This window comes from Anas acuta, chromosome 5 (genome assembly GCF_963932015.1).
Source record: "Anas acuta chromosome 5, bAnaAcu1.1, whole genome shotgun sequence".
Classification (NCBI taxonomy): Eukaryota; Metazoa; Chordata; class Aves; order Anseriformes; family Anatidae; genus Anas; species Anas acuta.
In genome coordinates, this window is record NC_088983.1 from 52,988,520 (window position 1) to 53,010,144 (window position 21,625).

The 21,625-nt window shown below is 37.7% G+C and overlaps 1 long non-coding RNA gene across 1 annotated transcript in view; it reads right to left on the minus strand.

Moving 5' to 3' along the window:
- Positions 1–21,625, minus strand: part of LOC137857788 (uncharacterized) — a 63,007-nt gene that overhangs the window by 39,247 nt on the left and 2,135 nt on the right. The window contains exons 2-4 of the long non-coding RNA XR_011097281.1: positions 20,126–20,268; positions 7,428–7,556; positions 5,469–5,567 (exon numbers count right to left, since the gene is read on the minus strand). This is a non-coding gene — a long non-coding RNA (uncharacterized lncRNA). The remainder of the gene's footprint in view (positions 1–5,468; positions 5,568–7,427; positions 7,557–20,125; positions 20,269–21,625) is intronic.

Consider the following 21,625-nt stretch of genomic DNA (forward strand, 5'->3'; position numbering starts at 1 on the left):
AACCTCTATCACCAGTTACACTGTATGCCCCATCCACTGCTCCTACTAACTTTTTTTTTTTTTTCCGAACCTGGATTTACCAGGAAACATTCAGCATTTTTCCAAAAGCATACAATGTGTTATGGGTTAAACCAAAAATAAAAATTCATTGTTCCATTGCTTTCAAGCAACCTTAAAAAATGCTACCTTCTAACAGAAAGCAGCAAGCTTTCATGTAAAGACTAATAAAGTCCTTTTATGGGTCATAATATCACCTCATAAAAATTTGTGAGGACTGGACTACTTTATGTGATTATGTTTAGCAAATAAAATCATTTGAAAGGAGCATCCATCTCTCTCAGAAGTTTAACTGGAACAAGACCCCACTGTGCATTCACTATATTATCTTTCTGGCTATTGTAAATTTACTGTTTGGTTTAGAATAGTTCACTGTGGACACACAGGGCGTTTTTCTTTTTTCCCTTTTCAAAGAAAGAAATCTGACACCAATGTATTAATAAAGGCAGAATAATCATGTAATCAACTCTGTATTATGAAGTGACCTTGAAACCATGACAAAGGCTCAGCCACAACCATCCAAGTCATACAGTGTGCTAGAGGAGGGAGTGTTCCTTGGCACACATAAAACAGCTTCCAAAGGATGCATCTACATAGCCCAACTTGATTACAGGGACTGTAAATCTACTTACACCTCACCAGAATGGCATGATCTGCTGATCCTCTCTTGCAGTAGTGAAAAGATGTGACACTCTGGTTTCACAACATTTGTAGTGCTGTATGTTCCTAAGCCAAGTATGAATCAGCAGTGAAGCCCTGCGATGTGGAAAACAGTATCAAAACAAGACTTTGGTTTGGTCTGTTTGCTGTTGTTTTTCTTTTTTTTTTCTTTTTTTCTTTTTTTTAACAGCTGCAATACACTTAACAGACAGCAACTGCATGCACACCCTTGGTTATCACTGGATCACTCACACTGCAATATTCACAGCTCAATTTAAAATAGAAGCATTTTCTTCATTCCTGTCTCACAAAAGTATCCTTTTTTTGTAACAACAGATGTCAAGATGTTGCCTGGGTACACACTATGCCAGTGCCTGTGGTAAATACGTGAGCAATTTCATTACCTAGAAACAGAGCTTCCAATAGTTCCCTGAATATAAATATCAAACATTTCCCCACCTCAGCCTTCCCCACACCTTCCAAGAATTAATATAAGTCAGCTTCACTCCTTTCAAGCAATACGAAAGCCTCCAGCACCCTATTTGTCCTTCAGAACTATCTCACAGCTTCCTCAGTGCAGCGTGCTGCTAACACCATATTGTCTGACCCCACACTGATCTTGTTTTTTTATCATGGCTAACTTAGCTCAGAGAAAATGGTTTCTGGCCTAAGAGAACATTTAAGCACTTATTGATCATAACAGTAGAAAGACAGAGAAAGAGGCTGTACCTCTGTTGACCAGAGAGTTCTGCCCCAAATGTAATTTTACCTCCCCAAGATGAAAGAGAAATACTCTGAAATTATACAGACTGAGAAGTATATGGCTTCCAGTACAGTCTTATTACTTTTCCAGAAAAAATCTAGTTATTATTCCAGGAATTGGCTAAACTCATCACATTCTACTACCATACCCCTGTATTTTCATTTGAAGAGTTGTTTCTTCTTTATTTCCAATCTCTATTTTTTAAACAACTGCTGTGGAACATAGGAGAAATGGATGGCTGTCCATACGGATGGGGAGTGAAGTGAGTTTAGTGAGAAAATCTTTTAAATCCCCGTGGGATGAATGTAAGCATAGATTGAAAGACAAAGATATTTTAGCAACTTCTGTTTTGTAATTAGGGAGAAGGAAATTTCTTTTCCTTTATTTCATTTTCAGAGCAGCACTGTAGTAATAATCTTTCCCCTTTTTTTTTTTTTTTTTCCTGGAACTGCAGCATCATACAAGCCCAGCAGGACAAACTGTTCTTGTGAAAAACTGTTTTTTCCTCTGATCTCCGAGAATCTGAAATGGACGGATTAAATGTTGATCCTCTGATTTTCCTTTTCCCTTGTCTCCATGCATACATTTTGCTCTTGCTAGCTTGCTGACCAGTCTTCAAATATATTGCTTGAATGGCCCCATTCCATTAGGGAACTGACATCTCTTGCTTTGGAGTGTTATTAATATCAGTCCTTGAAAGCATTTAACCAATGACAATCTAACATTAGCTCACAATGGGATTTAAAGACATTATGGTTCATTAATTTATGGTTTAATGCTGGCTTCTTCCAATCTGTTGTCCTTTCTCATTACAAATGGCAAAACAACAAGCTATGAAGTCTACAGAGTCCTGCACAAAATGCTTGCATAAGTGCTTCATTTATTTACCAGTATGATTTATACATACAAATTCTGCCTGTTTTGCAAGTCAGTTGCCAAAGAATAACCGCTGGACTTCTGATAGACAGTATTTTTACTTCACTGTTCCTTGTTTTGCCTTTTCTCTTTCTGCACAAGCAATTTACGTATTATATTTTCCTCTCCCATAGTTTCTCGATAAAATATGAGAAACATAACTGGTATCAATCAAACTCAACTGAATAAAAGCAATAATATTATTTAAACCTTTTGAAAGAAGACCTTCCTGAGCAGAAGGACAGGTTGGTAGTTACAACTGATTTAAGAAATGCAGGCAGAATGATGTTCAATTCTGTCATAACCCTAGCTCTTTGCAAAATTAGATCAATGTAATCGGGTTTTCATTGTTCAAAGAAAACAGAAGGAACAAAAAATATGTCAAAATGTCCTGTTTGGAAATTGGAATAAAATATTTCACGTCTTCATTTTCTGTTCTGACCTTTCCAGTATTGCCTCCTGGTAAGCAGGAAAGCGGCTGTGCTGAACAGGTCCAGGGAACCTTGGTGGACACCATGCTTAACAGTGTGCCCTGGCAGCAAAGAAAGCCAACAGCACCCCTGGGCTGTACTAACACTGCAGATGGTGGATCAAAGGAAGCAATTAGCTGACTCTGTTATGCACGTTAGAGCATATCTCCAATGTTGATTCCAGCTGTAGTTCCACAGAACAGGAAAAATAACATGTTCAGTAAAGGGCTACCAAGATTGTTGGGGACTGCAGCACTTGTCCCGTGAGGAGAGGGTGAGCAAGCTGGGCTTGTTCAGCCGGAGAAGAGGCGAGACTGACCTTCAGGAGACCTAGTAACAGCCTGCCTGCACCTACAGGAACTTACAGGAAGGACAACCAGACTCTTCACAACACTGCATGGTGCAATGGGCGTAAACTGGGACAAGAGGTTCAGACTGGATATAAGGAGAAACCTTTTTCTATGAGGGCAGTCAGGCAGCAGAACAAGCTGCCCAGAGAGGCTGTGCTGTCTCCATCCTTTGCAATTTTCAAGACTCAGCTTAGCAACCCCATAGCTGACCCTGCTCTGAGCAGGAGGTTGGTCTAGAAGCCTCCTCTGCTGCCTTGCATTCTGAATTGTCCTACAATATTACAAACCAAAGTGAATTCTCTTCCCAAATTCTGTTACATGCACTACACAGGTAAAACTCTGGAGAAACAGGACCTAGCATTAGGAATGAATTTCTCTGATAGATCAGTAAGATATTAGTATTCCAAGGTCAGAAAAAGGATGGATCTATCCTTGTTTCCAAAATGTTTTTTTTTTTCTCTTGATATCTTCATTAAGTTTTGTGTACAATTTCGGTATTTGAGCTTTGGGGACCAAAACACTCTACTTTTTCCAATTTTGCAGTGTCTGAATTCTGGGATTAGTGTTTTTTGTATTATAAAAGGTAACAGGCAATGCCAGAGATTATTGTACAGTCTGACTTTAATCCCATGCTGGCTAAGATATTAGAATGTTAATTAAGTATTAGCAATGACAGCCATAGGCTCACAGACAGAACAAACTCCCCTTAATTAAAATGCTTACTTAAACATAGCCAAGATTTTTCAACTTCAACATAAAACAGACAAACAAAAAACCTCCATGGTTACTTATAAATGCATTTTAAATACATTTTGTATTTAAATAAGCCCTTAAATCATTATGATGTGAATCAGTCCTGCCAAAATTAAGCTCCCATTTTGATTGGAGGAATGAGTTTATTCAGCAAGATTTAGAGGTGAAAAAACAAACCAGTGGTAATGTGGTTACACATTAGTGCAACTCTGTATCATTCATTAAGTGCCAATTCTGCTTAAGCCTTACTTAAGTTGCTCCACCGGATATCAATAATATGCACTGCCTAATGGAAATGCTTTTTTCTAATAAAGGGAAGCAGAATATATTTGTGGACAACTTGTGGCAATCTCTTAGGACTGCTAGTACCTTAGCAAGAATGGTCTCTAATACAGGTTTCATTGCCTTTACTACTATTTTTCTTGTCATTTTTTATCTTCCACTCTGACTAAAATACACTTGTAATGAATAATTTATAGCATTACACATTTACGCTCCCAGAAAATGCAAATCATAACTGCGTCTACATCAATAATAAAATTGGTAATCAGATACACTAAAAAAAGATATATAGCAAATGCTTACAGAGATTCACCAAAATTACCAACTATCCATTCTTTCATCACCATCTTGCTCATCACAGACCACTCTAATCCTTTAAAAGCCACTGAGCTACGTCACTGTGGATTCTGTGACCAAGCCAATCTCCTTGAAAGACTGTGAACATAGCAAAGAGAGACCTTTATTTTTATTTTTTAGAAAGGCCTGCTCGTACAGAGAAGCCTGAGAATAGCCTACAACTAAGGCACTAAGAAATGGGCTACCTTCTCTTCCTTTTAAACAGCTACACACTTTTTTTTTCTTCGTGATGACTGAAAGCTAGTTTCCACGAAAAAGATATGATCCGAAGACCAAGAACAAAACCCGGTATGTTCTGTGTTTGCTAGCATATATAAGATGCCGAAAGGCAAGCAGGCATGAAAAAGCCAGTCATGGAAAAGCACAGTCAGGTCTGCAGTGATCAACCACTCCTAAGCTTCCCAATAAACAGGTAAAACAAACAATATACACAGTAGGCTACAGTAACAATACCGCACATTACCATACAGAAATTCATTATCTGTCTCACCTCAGACAATAGAAGTCTAAAATGTTCTGAGGAAGTTCTGGGTCATGATTTTTTTTTTTCTTTTTAAAGGTAGAAGTATCAGTTTTTACTTAAAAATGATTAGTGATAAAATTAAGTGCACATAAAACTTCAGCAAAGAAGAAAAAAAATATCATTCAGTTTCATCTTCTTAAAATGTCACAAGAATTAACACCCTGCATTTTTCTAGTACCTCCTATTCACCAAGTATTTCGTGCTGGTGAAGATAAATAAATTAAATCTTGTATTTTATTTGTGGGTTAAATATTTTACAAGTACAAATTCTAAAGAAAACTCATGAATTGTTAGTGCTTATCTAAGGTGTCTGCAGCAAAGTAAGGAACAGCACTCACAGATTCTGATTCCCTGTCCTGAGCTCTTCTTTCCAGGTCATTCTGACTGCAATTCAGTTTCAGTTCAATATGGAAAATGTTCAATGCAGACATTCTCTGCTTTACAGAAAGAAGGAGAAATAATTAAATGGACAATGAGTTGTTCCACTAGAAAAATCAACAGATCTAGCCATCTGCCTCCATCCTCCCAACTGCTGTAAGAGGAAGCAGCAAATTCTATGACCTTTCTGCTGGCTTCCCACAATGAGAAGTTCAGATTACCCCTGCTTTCAAGTGCAGTGAATTACAGAGCACATACTTCCTAACCCCTCATACTTTACTTGAATGAATGAATAAATGAGAAAAATGGAGTCAGTCATTTATGATTTCATTTAAGTGACACTGGTGAATTAAAAGTCAGAAAAAAATCAGAGGAGAAAATAAACAGTAATAAAGGGCGTATGAAGAGGACAGAAGAGTTTGACTTTCTTTTCATCTGTGATCCTTACACAAGCAGCATTGACTTAAATGCTCTTAGATCATTTTTTGTTAATGAATTTACATGCAAGATGCAACAGAGTTAAAGGTGATAATTAATTTCCAACCTTAAGATCATGCTAATAGCGACTTTCTATACACACAGTAGTCCTTGATTTCTTACTCCCCTCCGGGATGGACCATTAGGTTTGAAATGCCCAATGCCACTTTCAGGACTATTATACTTTTTAACTCATTTTTACAAGAGGAAACGTTAACAGTCCGCCACCAAACACAACTGGGTACCAAAGTAGAACCCAGAACTTCATGGTCAGGTGCAGATGAAAATCTTGAAGCAGCTGCCTTAAGGAGTACATAAAAGATTGCTCATTTTTAAAGCAACGCTTACTGATTTTTATGCTGTACCTACACACCTGGGGAGGGGAATAATGTGATCATTTATGCTCATGAAAATTTTTCTTTAAAGCAAACTACATGAACTGCTAAAAAGATACTGTATTTATACAAGAAATAAAGCAAGAAAAATCTGCAAGCTCCCCTGCTTCACAGAAAAAGAAAAGTTCATACAAAGCACGTGAAGTAGAAGGGAGGAAATAAAAAAGATAGGGAAAGGAAAGGGGCTGTCTGAAAAGGTATTAAAAAAAGAAAAAAAAAAAAAAGTAGTAATAGTTTGCAAAAAGAACCTCAAGAAAGAGGAAGAGTAACTTCTGAAACGAACCTTATCCATGGGTACTTTGTCTTAGTGGAAGCCGGTGTGAAGCACCTCAGTGAGGAAGCTCAATGAACAGATGGGAGCTACTCTGGTTTTCAGAAGTAAAGGTGAATGAAGTAGGTAGAATCATTCAGATACCTTTTTTGTAAAATTCAGATACTTTCTGAAGAGGAAATCTGAACTCTCCATTCTTTTTCTAACCAGTTTAACTCCTTAAACAGCTCATTGTGGGATAATGAGAGACTCAATAAAGAGTCTGAATGTCCCCCACGAGGTTTGTAGGAACTCATCTAGTTTTACCTCCAATTCCTAATTCTCTCAATTTCTTAAAGTTTGGGAAAGATACTCAGGCCATTCTTTCCTCAAATGGAGCAGCTCAAACAATATTTTCCTTGTTTCAGCAGATCTGGGCAGACTGCAGAGACTTGCTAAATAATGGTTCTGTTAAGGCTGAGTTTCAGATTAAAGTAATTTCAATTGTACATTTAAAGACTGTAATGAATGGATTTAAGATGTGTTCAAATGTGTAAGTATAATTTAAACAGTAAATTCCAACTTATAAAAACTGTATTGAAACTTGGAGACATTTAGCAGGAAAATAAATGACTTGTTTAAAGTTCCAAAGATAGCTCCTAAATTAAACCTTTTCCCCTCAGTTTTCATTTCATTGCGCCTCTTTCATTTCAGATGACAATCTTACTCCACACGTGGATGTGCCCTGTTCTGCACTCTACCTCCACAATAGCCACATTCAAAGTCTCTCTTCCTACCTGCAAGGTTTTCAGTGACCATACTAGACGTTGCCACATTCCAGGACAAATCCAGGGCAAGAGTCCACAAGAAGAGCTCGCTACCAAGTGGAAAGTTCCTCTGTGCAGAAGTCAGAGGACTGCAACCAACTGCCAAAGAATAAAAGACATCTCAGAATTAACATTTTCTGCTCCACCTGCTAGGTGCAGATCTGTAACCTTCCATCTCTCAGGAAACATGTTACAGAGTGTGCATTTAAAAAAGCAGCCCAGTTTTCCTTCTATGCCCTATGAGAACAGAAACAAATTGCATGCATGATTTCTCCCCCTGACCCCTAAAGGATTAGAAAGAAGCATCTGTGCCTGACAATCCTGTTATCTAGTTTATTGTGAAGGAATATTAGTTTTGACTGGATTATTATCATTGTGTCGAGAGCAGAACAGGCTACCATCCCTGTGAATTTTAGCTCTAGTCAAGGAAACACAAATGAAATGATTAGCCATGGTTCCAGGAAGTCACTGTGCTGCAAAAAAAAATAAATCTCAATGGAGTTAAACTGGTGTGTAAGTCTCACACTAACTCGTCATATAGGGGTCATTTTTACCCTCAAACAAGCTTCGTTCATCTGATTAAAGGTATATCTGGTTTCAGCCACACTTAAGATGCATTTCAGTTTTAGTCAGTTACTTAATAATATTGAGGATTTTTCTCAGTTACAGGACCTATTCATAAAATAATCTGATATATAACAAAGACTGAATGAATTTGTCTTTATAGAAGGCAAATCTTTAAATTTGACCTTTAATCAGAGGATATAAAGATGTTTTACCAGGGCAGCTGAGAATTATTATCCACTGACAACATTTGGAGAAGCTAAGGTACAGAGTCTGGAATTTTTTTCTTATCGTGTTTCAAGTCAATGGAAAAGCAGAAACTAAGCAGCAGTACCCTGAAATTCAAGAGTTTTATATCAGATACAGTAATACACTGCTTCTCTGTTCTCTGTGAGGCCTGCACTTTGGAGCAGAATAAGGACTAATGTATATAATCACCTTGATATGGTCTAGCAGGTTACTGTGACACAACTGAACCACACTGTGTGCATTTACATTTATTCTGCTCTCACCATGAGCAAAATCTGATTCAGTTTAAGATTCCTTCATTGCTGACTAAATACAATTAAATTTGCTTTTTGTTTGCCACAGGCTAAGCATGAACTCATAAACAATACTGCAAGTCAGGCACCATGCAGTAACTTGCTAAATCACAGCAATTTGGTCACTAGGATAAGCTCTCATTTTGATGAGGAAAATCATGGTAATCTCACTTTGTTCAAGACCTAAAGACCTTCCCTGGTAGAAGTCTATTGGACACTAACTGACACCATTGTTTATATTGACTGATCACTGATGGATCACTATTCTGATCACTGATCTGTAGCCTTTCAAATATATCTACGATATGCATACATAATAATCCTATCTACAGTGTTTAATACGTTCATCAACACCTCATTGGATTGGGGTTCTCAGATTTTTTATGTCCCTGTATCTTGCAGCTTTGCAAATCAAGCAGGTATTCCTTCAGAGGCTAAATAACAAGGCCGGGGGAAACAACACAAGGACCTGAATCTTCAGAATATTTATACAGCAGACAGATTTTGGCTCTTTCCTCCCTGCCCCATGACTCCACTCAGTTTTCCCTTCTGGAATTCTATTCATTTATTTATTTATTAACTAAAGGATATTGAGAGAGTAATGTGCTATGTTCTAACTGGTTAATCTTCACCTATAATAAAAAATGCCTACTACTCATGGTTTCAAAATGTAGAAGAGTGTCTACAGACAAGCCATAGAAATCCTGTTCCTTGAGCTCTAGACAGGACAAGGAACAAGTTTTATAGCACTTGACTGCTGGGGCTCCACAAGATAGACGGAATAGGATGCAGGTCTCTGTTCTCATCTTTATGACAGGGTGAGTGGATTATTTCAGTTAGATGACGCATTCCACGAGCAAACACAAACACAGAACAGATGTCAAAAGAAAACACATTTCTTTTCATGCAGAAACAGCAGATGGAAGCCTGCATTACAAAGCCTGCAAGGTAGGGCATTCATTGAATATCGGCTCGTACTTCCTGATCATGCTTATGCTTACTTTGTATCACCTCATCTGGTGTTTTTCTTACATTTTCTTGCTTGGAACCAGAAGGAGTATTCTGGTGTGATAATCTTCTAGAGACAAACCCCTCACTGAATAGTTTCACATTACTTTAATTAACGGACACCACACTGTCTGGGTTCCCAACAGTCACAGTTTCTATTTATTGGGAAACCTTTAACTCTCAGTGAGGACGATCATTATCTGATACTCTACAAGTGAAGTGTCTGATGAGAAGAGCATGATTAATCAGAAAGTATTCTGAACAGCTAGGCTTTTGGTGACAGGCCCATAATCAAAGAGGCATTAAGAATGTGCACGAAAGCAATTTTGTGATTAACACACACATGATTCTGGCCACTGCTGCATGGAAAACAAAGTGCTGAGAAGGACAAGCAGAAAAAAAGTGAGCAAAATTTCTTCTTTCCACAATTTTGCAAATGAGATCTGAACTGAGTAGGAATAAAACTGCAGTCACCTACTCTATTCAACCTACAAGAACATTAGCTACATAAGCTAGTAAATAACAAACTTTGTTTTCCTGTATCCAAAACTACTGACACTCCTTGCTCATTCCCTTATGGCTTAGAATATGTCATGTAGTAAGATTTAAAAAGTTTTAAGTTTAGCTGCAAAAAAAGCTAGGCTAGGCAGAACAAACCAGCATTTATTAGAGTCAGCCTGCCAAAATGGGTCTGCCAAGATCTTCTCACCAAATGACAGAAAAGACACCTCACTGTGGTAACTTCATGATTTTTCTGTTACCTGTTTTCTTTACCCATTTTTGTCAATTAATTAAAATGGTAGCTTGTCTTGCTGTCTTCCAGGCTGCCTAACAGAGAATCATGACCAAGTATTGATTCTATTAACTTGTCAGGGACATCTACAAGATTTCCAGAAGGTAAATATTCCTGGTACCCTCACTTCCAAAGGCTTCTTTTATAACAAGGAAATACAGGAAAGGATCAAAACCTGGAAGTTTTGACTTCTTTTGGATCATTGGACTCCTGTGTTCTTTATCACCCCTAAAACTCTTGCTACAATATTGCAACAAGAGAAGTATGCATTTACGTGATCACTAACCTTATCAAAACATCTGAAGATACAAAGGAGTTATTGCAAAGCTATGCTAAAATATGAATTTTTACACTTCCACAGTAAATAGAATATGGTTTAATCCTTTTTAAGCTACCTTAGGACATAAGAACATGCAAACAAGTAGCTTGCTGTGAAGTAATAAGTGTCCTGAAAGTTTCCATCTTAACTAACATCACACTAACATTTTGTGTGCCACAGTCTGAGAAGGTGATGTTTGGAAATACCTATTACAGATGCTTCCACTCATGAGTTAATAGATCTATGCCTACAGGCAAAAGTATCTTGAAAATTATTTGAGACACTCTCCACTGCTGTAATCATTGCACAGCCCTTCACCCTAGCATAGAGTGGGTATGAAATACAGCAGCATTTTTCAGCCACTTTGTCCTCATTTTGCACAGATGTAAATGACTGCAAAGGTGCAGAGCAATGGAGAATCTGGCACTTTATAAATATTAATTAGCAAAGAATTACACTGCCCCTTTGTGGTGCTAAGCATTATCATTCCCATTTTACAAATGGTGCTGCAGTCACTGAACAAGGTTAATTTAGTAGTGCACCATGGCATAAGACAATGACTGAGCCAGGAATAGAATAAAGGCATCTCAGAGATGCTTGGTAGTACTGTGAGCCATACAGTTCCACCTCTGCACATTTGCATTTTTTGGTTTGCCCGTCTTACTGTGTCTGTTCCCCAAAAACAGCTTAAATGACATCATGTTGCTGTCTCTTTACCTGGGGAAAATATGTGAGATTCCCTGCAGCAAAAAGCTGTCAGTGTCACAGCACAGCACAACCAGCCAGGGATGGTTTCCCCAGGGACAAGAGGCATGACAGCCAACAAGCAAAACTAGCAGCTCTAAGGGGCTTTTTGTTGACAGAAGGTTAGTTTTAAAATAAGTATTATCATGTTAATTGTGCTATTTCCATTGACTCTCCAACTTTAAAAGTCATTAGAAAGCAGCCTCCACAATCTAATGACTAAGGTGCATTATAAATAGCAGGCATCTCAAAAGATTCAAAGGGCTGATGGAGCACACAAAAACCTTGATATTTCGATGAATCTTGGATTTTTGCAACTTGCAATACAAATCAAGATCTCCTGCATGCTAGGCAGAAATACTGTGGTTTTTATTTGTGCTGTGAGGTACAATTGTGCTAATGCCTTCCTGGAATAAGTGTCAGGACTGTCCAGCAGTTCACATTGCAAGCACTCCCAGTTAATACCCATTTGAAGAGTGCTTGTTCCTGTATTGAATTGATCTGTATGTCTCTGAGCTGATGACAGTCACTGATGTATTAACTTAGACAAACGCATTGTCAATTGCTTTGAACCTTTTATAATTAGTGCACCTGGACAAACAAGATTGAACTTTTATAAAATAAAAATGGTTATGTTTTAAATCTATGCAAAGCAAGTACAAATGAGTATATAATGTGTGTTTGTCTTCCCTGTATCAGTCAGCAGCATTATGCCCCCTGTGTTACAGAAGATAGTGAGTGCCAGTGACTAATGTTTTAAGGGCAATACTGTCCTGTGGAAAAATACATCAGCACATTCACAGAGCTGTAATACACAGGAAGAATTTGGGCTGTCACCTTTTCAAATGCAACAGACTCTATTGTACAAACACTACTGGTTTCAGGATTACAAAACCTGACAGCTTTTCCTGGACTATTAACGAGCACAAACACTCTAGGATAATTATTATCAAATTATTTATTTGATACAGGCTCTTTCTCTAATGAAGATATTAAAACAACAACAAGAAAACACTGGCTGCAGATCCACTTAATGTGAAAAAGACAGCCCTTGCCTTCACCGAGAAACAGAAACAAGCAGATGGTGACCTCGGTATTAATGGCTCATAGCAGGCAAAATTCCCATTGGCACAGAGGGGTCTGTGACATTGCAATGAGCACAGAGCATTTCATAAAACCAGTGCTGAGCACCACAACAGTGCCCTTCCCACCATGCTTAGGGGAAATTCACCATCCCAGTGATCTAGATGTTCACGTTTTCCGCTCCGAAGTCCTATGTCTCTGTCTCTGTCTTGTTTCAGTTTGTGAATGCGGGTATGTCTCCTTTTCTACACAGAAACACACACCTAGAGCCTCAGCAAATGCTTAGCAGCAAGAATAATCTAAGGCTATGGCTGCACAGATCTAATTTATACAGTATTTGACCCAAAAGCAAACTGAGTACTATGGATTCTACACTCTAATACTATGTTGAAGCTGAGAAACACGGCACAAAATGAAAATCAAATGCTACAAAACCACTACATTTAACTGTAAGTAATGCACTTTAGGAAATGCAGCATTGCTTCTCAAATATGAACTTCGTTGACTGTAACTGCTTTTAATAGAAGCAGCCACCTCTCAACAGAATTTACATTTTTAATGTTGAATGAATTGTGACAGGACATCCTTAACTGCCTACTGACATGTCAAGGAAAGGACTAATAATGATGTCCTCCCCCTTCTTCATTCTTAAGCTTTGCATTACAAATACCAAATATTCAAACATGATGAGCATCTTCTCCTGCCTCCCCTAAATGTCATAACATCAGTGTTACTAATACAGTGTAAATATGGTTTTGTGCTTCTCAGTTTAACTTTTGGTGCTGATGTTGGACAACTAGTATGAATAAATTCAGTGAGAAACCAAAAAGCAAGGAAAGGGAAATTTATTTCAGTCAAAACTCATTTCACTCACTCACAGTCATTCTCTCATAGATTTAACTCATTCTTTTAAGCTTATTCTTTCATATTCAAAAGCACCAAGTAGTCTGGCCATGACAAACAAGGACAGCAGTTGTCATGTCCTTGTAACATCTTCCAGGTCCTTCTTAGATTGGAGATCATGGTCATAATGTTTGGATGTGCCTTTTATATCCTTGGCTTACGGCTTGTCAACCTTAAGACTGACAGTGACTGTGAAATACTCTCTTAATTTTTTCCCACCTCTCTAAATCAATAAACACCACTGATGATTTACTCACTGACATTTGTTTCTTTATTACGGGGGTTTATAGTTTTAATTCTTTATCTTCCTGCCATATTTTCTTTAGATGAGAAAAGCCCAGTAAATACATGCTTATAGGTGAGGAAGAACCTTTTTTGAAAGGTCGTATTGAGTTTTGCAGAGAACAGCAAACACTAACTGGCTCACTACACAACGAGCCCAGGAGCTCAGGAATAGTACATGACTTGAAAGCAGTCAGGGCATGAAGGATTCTTCCGCTACATTTTTTTATTTGTTAGTAGTTAGACATGGCTGTCTTTATGCTGATGCAGTTCGCAAGCACTAGGACCAGATGCACTGAACACTTGTAGTTCTGAGACCACCTGCTAGCAAAGGAATAGAACTATTGTTTGCTGAACAAGGCAAGGGCACCTGCTGATAAGATGCACTGCTGCATAACAAGCAACCATCCCCACATTCCCTACAGCCCTAAATAATGTTATGATCTAAAAAACTACGATGAGTTTTTCATGCAGGTTGTCTCCCATGTGAGGAATTGTGCATGTCTGTGAATGAAACCAGTGTGAGTGTGAAAACTGCAAGCTGAGCAACAAGAATTGGAACGAGCTGGGGAAAAACTCACTATAGTCCTAAGTGACGATATAATGTAAATACTTCTCTAGTCCTATATATGGCTGAGAAACCTACCCTTAAGACACTAGATCCCACTTCCTCTCACAATCCTGGCAAATTCTGTGAAGCAGAGGAAGGGCCCTGCTGCCCACAATCAGTCAAACTCAACTTTGTTCCTTAGGTCTCTTCCTATTTGCACCGTAAAGAAAAGAACCGCATGTTTCAAACAAGCTGAGTCATCACACGCTTTACAGAGTTAAGCATGTAAGTAGAAGAGTAGCTAAGAAAAATATAGATGCCAGAAAAGAAAAAATATGCATTTTTCTGTAGAGGCTGTTGAAATAAGATGCAATGTCCGTATAGAAGGAAGCACTTAGCTGCTAAACGTTTCTCTTTCAAGTAATTACAGTCAGTTATACCATCATGCCAAAACCACCAGCAAGCCACCCCAAAGATTAGCTGAGGGTGTCCTTTACAGACAGGCTCTCTGAAGATAATAAACATTCAGAAAAGCTTGGTTAGAGCGTTGACCTGAATCTGCCTAGACCTTTTCTACAGCAAGATAATCTAAGAGACAAAAGACTTACACTGGAGAAGGGACAGGTTTTATAAATACTTGTAAAATACAAGTAACCCAGTTTTCAAAGTGTAAAAAAAAAATAAAATTCAAAGTGAATACATCAGAAAAATAGGAAATAAAACAGTTTCATAAACAACTCTCCCCTCTGCCCATTGTGTCCCTAGAGACAGATCCTTGCTTGTAGGCATAGCTTTGGATAACTAAGTAACTTTCTGAACTGTGCTGAACTTTGCCAGTCTCCTCTGATCCTAAGGAAGTTCATTCTGTTATCTCAGAGACCTGCTGTCTGCTCCTCTGAGCAGTCCTGCAGTCCCTGTAGGCTGCAGCCTCCCAGGCCCACACTGGGACTCTCCTCCTGCCATACCTTACGGCCCTGGAATCAGCTCCCCGAAACAGGCCCTGTAGCTCCCCAAAGATACACCCACCCCCCTGCTGTCATTTCCAAGGGCTCTCCTTTTATGATTACTTCTTGAAGGGATACAGCATGCAACTGAGAACACTCACCCAAAACAAATACCATCTGTCACATCTGGGAATTTTAATTTGTGTATGCATTGACCTGAGACAAGCTCTGTAGGCAAGAACTGAACTAGATGCAGTAATAAATTTGCTTCCCCTAAGCCAGTTCCTTCAGATTTCCTAGTAAACACAAGAAGAAAACAGTTTCCGCAGACCTAATATTCTACAATAGGGTGAGTTATTTTTGGAGCAAGCAAGTCGTATAGTCTTTGATGGAAGTAATAGGGCCTGGACATCCCCATCCATCCCCTTACAAAGGCAAAGTTACACCACAGTTACTCTAGAAATATTATCATGTTCCACATTGATAATACAACGGAGAATATACTATGTTAATCATATAACAGGCAAACATGTAGTGGTGCATTGAGAATGCCCCCGTGACATGGTCTGACAAACAAATGGCCTTGTCACATAGCCAAATCTGCACCCATCACCTGAACTGCAGTTGTAGGGTGGCTGTCATGTCACCTATCAGTTGTGTGATGGGGATGGGAGAAGGACAGACAGCAAGACAAAAGGATAGACTGAGGAACTGGAGGAAGCCAGGATGGAAACCTGTAATGAGTTCTGCTCCCAAATACAATGGAAGATACCATTGTTTTGGAGGAGTTGGGATGAGGATGCCAGTTCTATTTTTTTGGAAGTTGTAGATGAGGGTATACCTAAATAGTCCTTAAATTAGAAGCCTAAACCTTAGGCACACTCTACTCCAGCCTCTGGGCAACAATGACCAGGTTGGCCTAAAATCTGTATCTACAGTTGCATGAGTTTGAATCTCTTTCCAGATGGAATCTCCCTTTTTTTCTAGGGAACCACACCCTGATTTCACACAACAGAACTAAACTACAAATAGCAACTTCTGTTATCAGTCGTGTTACTGACATCTGAAATGTCTTCAGCAAATAATCCAAACAAAGCTTTAGCAATCAATCAAAACTTTTTCAACAACTGAGTGCATCGGGATTTTCTTTCACTCTTAAAAGAAAAGAAAAGAAAAAAAAAAAAGGAAAGAAAAAGTAACAGTAGTAAAATAAAAAGGTGGCTGGCAGGACTCATGCAGGAAATTCCATGGAGGGGGATTCACAATGGAACCCCAGTGGACAGTGGAAAAGCAAGGCCATTCAAAAATGCCAGCAAAGTAATAGCTCCAGCAAATGATCTGCAAGTCTCGAATATGAGGAAATTGCTGATGGTGTCAACTTTCTGTTCTAAAATAAAGGTATGGGAATATGACAATAATGCCGATGCAAAGGGGAACTGCATCTTAAATTGAGAAGGGAGACTAGCCTGTATCTTCTCTACTGAGACAGATGCATAGGACAGTACTTTTTTCCAGCTACTTTTTTTTTCTTTTTCTTTTTCAGTAAAATAATTTGCATAGTAGGACACAGGTTATGACTCTCCTCAGACACAGAATATTCAATAAACCGTCATAGTAACATCTGTAAGTCAGAAGAAATGAGGGCCAGAACTCTAGTCAGCTGATTAAATATTTCTTATTTGCCATTCTCAGCACTTTAAACTGCCATAACATACTCTGAGAAGTCTCTTTAACTATTCAGTAGAGTGGTTTCATCGCCTATCTCTCCCCAAATATTTCTACTTAAAAATGTGCTCACCTTTATCACCTGATAATAACCACATCAGTTAGATAAGGCCCAGGTAGCTAATGCCGTTCCTCTTACAGTAACAACCCTATCAACACTCAGAAGTAGTAGACAGATTTTAGCTGCTAGTTTGTCAAAACATTTCCACGACTAGCTACAAGTGATAAGCTTTTAGGTGGGAAAAGTTGGGAGAAAAGTCACCTAAAATTCAGGTGCTGCATCAAACAAACTTTTAACATGACAGCCACATGATGATACTGAGCCAGCCTGCAGCTTGCATCACAAATGATGAGAGCTGAGTTTGATAGTCTGACAAGCAGCTCCACAGGAATCTTTCTTTACTATGGATTGTGACCAGTTTGCATTAGTCAATAATTAGAAGAAAAGTAAAGGAACCCTTCCATCAACCACAGAGCTAAGAACAGCTGAGCAAATGCAAAAAAAAAAATAATAATAAAAGAACAGAGTGATTCTCAGAGGGAAAAAATAATATTTTCATAGCATCTTACCTGAGACACATCTGAAGTTTAAAAATAAGCATCACTGAAAACTGCAGGCTATTTAGTCTTTTCTTTTTGTTAAAATTGAGTGTATTGTGATAAAAACCAACCACAGCAGAGGAAACGCTTTATCAGTGTTCCTCTTTAAACAAGTATGTGCATATTAACTATTTAAGAGCTCAGAAAAATAGTGAGATGTATCAGTTTTGATCACGATACGCTATTTGTCAATTTTTAATTAATTGTAATTTTCCATTATAATCTTTCTGACTCTAAACAACCGTGAATATGAATCCACAATACTCTACAGCAAACCAAGCACCTCCTCTTAGAGATACACATAATTACCGTATCAGGTGACAAATGTTACAACTATATTGGTATTACAGCCAGAAGTGGTACAAATGTCCCTGCAGCTAAGACTGCTTTTCTCTTGTTGCCCTTTATATTGAACAGGAAGTCGAAGAAACTCTAAGACTCTGTACCTCTGGCAATGAAAAATTATTGACTCATCCAGCAATTTCTTAAAACTCCAGCAAATTCTCAGTACAGAAATCAGGCAGGTGACGTGGCTATCCAGCTCTCATTAATCTGCCCTCTGGCATGTGTCAGTGTTCTGAGAGATTTTTGTATTATGTTTTAATAATGCCTTTCAAAATGTATTGAATGTGTAAGTAATTTTTCACTGAAGGACATTTGTGTGGTAGTCCCTAGACATGGGCTAATTATTTTTCCTTGTGTATTTTTTAAAGAATAACCAGCTTCAACAATGCAAGAGTCGTATTTTGACATCACTCAGACTCATGTTATTAGATTTGTTTGATCTTTAGAGGACAGCAAACAACAAATTTAGAAATTTAAATGAACCAGCTCCACTAAGTTATTATGCCTATGTTCATTCACCTACAAATTCCAAAGTTATAATGAATAAGAAACAGGGTTGAATTGGATAGAAAAAGAAGCTAGCTCCATCAGTTGAAACTCCAGAGAATATATTCAGGGTAATGTTATTTTTTATTTCCACAGTTGCTTCTTTTAATAAAGTATCTCAAAATAGTGAAGTATCACTGAGTGGAGGGGAGATGGAGAGAGGAATCTGTCCACAGTATCTCCAGGGGGGCACATATGCTATTTATAGCCCAGCTTTTGACTTCTCTAACTCTAATGTAACATCTATTTTTGTCCTCTTTCTGTATCATTAACTGGGTCTTGGCAGAAGAACCTTAATAGCATTGTTTAGAAATGTTCCAGTCCCATGATTTTCCTTATTAGAACCTCTGCCCTCTGCAGAATTATTGATGTAATTCTAATTAGCTTGCAATGCTTACAATTAGAGAACCTATAGTTGCACTAGTTAAAAAAAAATAAATAGAAATGGATATAATCACTCTAAAGATTAATAAAGCCTCAGTATTAATTCTCACTATGTCTGCTCATTTCCAATATAAATTGTATTTTCTATGAAGAAAGTAGAAGTATACAACTAAAATTGTGCCAATTCAAATGTCTATGGCACATACAAATAAAGTACCAGATAAATAGCCCTGACAAATTCCAATGTTTCAGAGACAACATCTATTTTACTTCTGCTAGTGCATGGGCAATTTGTCTAGTTCATGTAGTAAAGAAAAAGCAGGTCAGTTTTTACAGTTAATCACCTGAAGAAAGGAATAATCATTTAGCACATCTGCCAAGAAGAAACACCAGAAAGAAGGATTTTGATGATCTATTTCAATTTCTCTTCAACTTTATTTTCTTTAACAGATGCACTGCAGGACAAAAGTATTCTGTCAATTCACTGTAGATTAAAATCAACAAATCAAATGGACCATGAATTCTCTTCTGCTTTCTTTGTAGATTTTGAGGAACTATTTAGCTACATCTGAGTCTTTGCTGCCTATCTTCTAAACATGTTGTGTCCTTCTTCATAAATGAAACAGCATTAAAACTTTGTGCTTACTTAACAGAAGTATGTCAGGCCATACCAAGACAGACAGAATGTTTATTGTGTAGAACTGTGTCATTTTTAACTTTGCTAATGTCTAGACACAGCTAAATGAAACAGCACATAACCTACCCAAACTGACAGCCTTTCAGGATCTCAGGCAGATGTATCCTAGTAACTATGACAACTGATACTACTTCTGTCCTTCCTCTCCATATTCTTTATGATCAAATCTTTGAAGAAACTTGTTTCTAGAGTTCTCCTTTTTTTCCTCCGCTACAGATTTACTGTGTTGAACAAAAAATCAGTGAATGATTTTGTTTTGTTTCAATACATGATCTGAAGACTCAATTCGGAGAACACTTGATTTTCTGGCTTCCATTCCTCTATTCAGTAGAAAATAAAAGTTTCAAAAGATCTTCACTTTCCAATACCTAATTTCCCAATACTGTAAGCAAAGCACCGTATCCTATCTAAACTTGTTAAGCTAATGCTATTGGTTGACAGTTCTGAGCAAGCAGCTCTTAGCCACCTGGAAGGATTTGTTTATCAATGAGACATTCAAACTAAGTAACACTCAATCAGCTGCTCAGTCAAAATTTGCTTTGGAAATGAGGGGATTAAAAAACAACAAAAATGCATTACTCAGACAGTGCTTACTCTCATAGCTTCACAAAGTACACATAATTTGATGTATAGACTTACCTCCATCATCCATTGTCTTGTTTTCTGTAGTTCAAACTTCATTATCAGGTACAGATTCCTTCCCATTCACATCTCATATAGGCACATTTGTCTCAGCTCCATCACTTTAGCTTCCTCTCTTTGGTGATATTAATCTTATCTTTCTTGGGAAAAAAATGGCCAAATGTTATCTTTTATGTTCAATCTGACAATATGCCCTAGGAACCCCATAGAAAAGGAGCTCTAGGAAAACAAAAACAAAACCACATTACCTTACTTTCAGATAACTTAATCTTGAAAAACTCTCATCTACATGTCTTTGTTTATTTGACATGAAATATAACGTTAGGCATATATGTGACTTATTAATCTTCTCCTCTCACATAGAGAGCAATAAAAGCCCTCCAAAATAGCTCCTTTCTGTATGACTCTGGTAACAGTAGTCAGATGTACTTGATCTCTGTCCCATCAGTTAAAGTCCTGTTGGACAGGTATTCATTATGCAGCCCTGTGAACCATACAGAGATGACAATGGAATTGGAATAAAGGTGTATAAAGTGTTTATGGTGCATTCTGGAGGGAAATCTTTCACTGTTTCATTTAAAGAACAAATTGCACATCTTGCCTTCTTAATGGAGTTGGTACAGGCATTGAGCTGATTGGCGTATCTACTTAGCCTCATGCATTTGTAAGGGCATCTGAAAAGATGAAGTCCTAAATCCAACTCTTATTAAAAGTACTGAGAGAATTAACCTGTACACCAACACATGCAGCATGGGGAATAAATACAAGGAATTAAATATTTGTGTACAGTTCCAAGGTCCTTTCTATATCACACAATCTCTAATTTCATAAACTACATGACTCAGAAAATATTTACATTACAAACACTGAAAGGGGAAAGGTTTGTAACAAAAACAGAATATCACTAACTTTCAAGACAATAAACTTTAATAGGTCAGAAATATTTTGGCACTATCATAATATCTTGAGTATTTACGAGAGCTTTTGTTTAAGTTTCAGACTGTTGGAATCAACAAGATACTTTTTTGATTCCTTTTTCAATTCAGTGACAACTTCTAGTTGACTTTGGAAAAAAAAACAAACAAAGAACAGATTTGTAACTGAAACAGAAGATGTATCAGGCACAGGTAGATAATAATGTTTATAGTACTGCTCTTCTTTCTACACTTCATTAAATTTTCACATTTATTAGTGTCTCAGATGGAAGAGGACCAACTCTGATACAGACAGAACAAACTGTCTCCTGTTAGGTGGCTACTACAGATGCTTTACATCCTCCAAGACAGAAAAACAAAGTAGTTGCAGTCAGTCTAAATAGCACTGATGAAAGTGACATTTGCTCAGAGGACAACTATTCATTAAGCTATGGATACAAAAATCAGGGGAATTATAAAACCAAAGGTTAATATCTTAATGCTTAATCTCAAGAATGGCAAATTAACAGGAATTCAAGAAATCTAAAATAAGAACAACAACAAAAGCTTTCTTCTCAAATCA